The sequence below is a fragment of the Limulus polyphemus genome, unplaced genomic scaffold, assembly GCF_000517525.1.
Source record: "Limulus polyphemus unplaced genomic scaffold, Limulus_polyphemus-2.1.2 Scaffold39, whole genome shotgun sequence".
Taxonomy (NCBI): Eukaryota; Metazoa; Arthropoda; class Merostomata; order Xiphosura; family Limulidae; genus Limulus; species Limulus polyphemus.
In genome coordinates, this window is record NW_013665649.1 from 1,391,310 (window position 1) to 1,393,171 (window position 1,862).

Consider the following 1,862-nt stretch of genomic DNA (forward strand, 5'->3'; position numbering starts at 1 on the left):
TTACTTCCCAAAATCGCTCGCTCAGTGGGTTCTTTTAGGACATTTACCTTTAATAAAAGAAAGCCCACTTTCCGAAAGCGCTCGAGTTATTGAGTTTATTTTCTGTTGTTTCATACTTCTCATTATTGCAGTACATTAATTAACTTAATTAAAAGTGCCATTAATTAAACCGTTAATCCATATATATCATGCATATCGAGTTTTCAGGATATCTTTTTTATGTTCTCCTGTTACCGACTCTATCGCTAAACAGAACCATACTCCAAATGCCTCTTATCTTTAGTATCGAACTACGAGTAAAAGAACTCAACTAATGAACCAATGCATTTTGATCATTAAAACTTTTTTTATTTTGTGACTCTGCCTACTCCTCGTTAGAACTGTATGTTAATTAGCTATAGTGAATAAACTGGGTTACTTTTTAATTCTAACTTACGTTGGAATCTTGTTTCGGACAGAAGGTAATGATAAAGTTACATATTTGGTAATAAACAAATCGGTTTTTATTGACCATTTGCTATTGTTCAGGAGTATTATATAAACCCGGCTATATTGTTGTTACATTTATCTAAGATTTGTTTGGTTTGTTTTGAATTTTGCACAAAGCTACACGAGGCCTATCTGTGCTAGCCGTCCCTAATTTAGATGTGAAAGACTAGAGGGAAGGCAGCTAGTCATCACCACCCACCGCCAACTCTGGGATTGATCGTTACATTATAACGTCCCCACGGCTGAAAGGGCGAGTATGTTTTGTCGGACAGGGATTCGAACCCGCGATCCTCAAATTGCGAGTCAAGCGCCCTAACCACCTAGCCATGCCGGATCATTTATCTAAGAAACTAGAGAGAGCCAAGCGCCCTAACCACCTGGCCAACGCGGGTCATTTATCTAAGAAACCAGATAGAGTCAAGTGACCTAACCATTTGGCCATGCCGAGTCATTTATCTAAGAAACCAGAGAGAGAGAAAATCGGTATAATCCCTCTGATAGGCGGCTGGCGTACATTTTTTTACGAATTTCAACGTTCATTAGCTTACATTGTTGGATATGCATTATTACAGACCCATGAGCGCTTGTAAGCGTATTCTTTCGCGTGTTCGTCCGTGAGCTTCTAAATATCAAATGACTGAGATATTTATGTGTTTCGTAACTAGTAACCTATTGCATTTTTATTTATAGTTAGTTTCCTTAAATGTTATTTATTATTATTATGTCTAAAATAAGTTTAAATATTTTGTTCTTGATTTATAATTACACTTATGAAGATTATTCTGCATAATGTGTGGACTTAGGACTAACATAAAATCTCCTAACTGACCTGTGACCTATTGACTACTTTCAGCTGTAGGTAAATTAAGAGACCGACCGTCAATCATATTATTCTGTTCAAAAGGCCAATAAATGCCCTTTTGAAAACGGATACAGCTAGCTAGCTATGTTTCTTTATGTCAGTAGGTCAAAAATTAATGGCTTCTATACCTTAACCCTAGTAATGGATTCATGATGGGGAAAACAAAGTTTAAAAATGAAGATGAAAACGGTTGATACTATAGTTTTAGTTAATAAATATCTTTGTAACACGATTGTAACAGATTTCGCTGAATATGGAATAAGTGTATTCCGAAACGTTCGAACCTTGTAGATAAAATATTTTGTGTTATGTCAACCGACCGTCTTCATCTTCATTATTAACCATAGTAATGTCTGAGTTATCTTTTTATCCTACGTGCGCGTAAAGTATCGTTCAGGATAGAATATACGAGTTCCGAACATTGCGATATATTATTGATATTATCAATGCATGCAATCTAGCAGGTATAAGTTCTAATTTCCTGATATGTTGATGTGTATGTTTGTTTGTT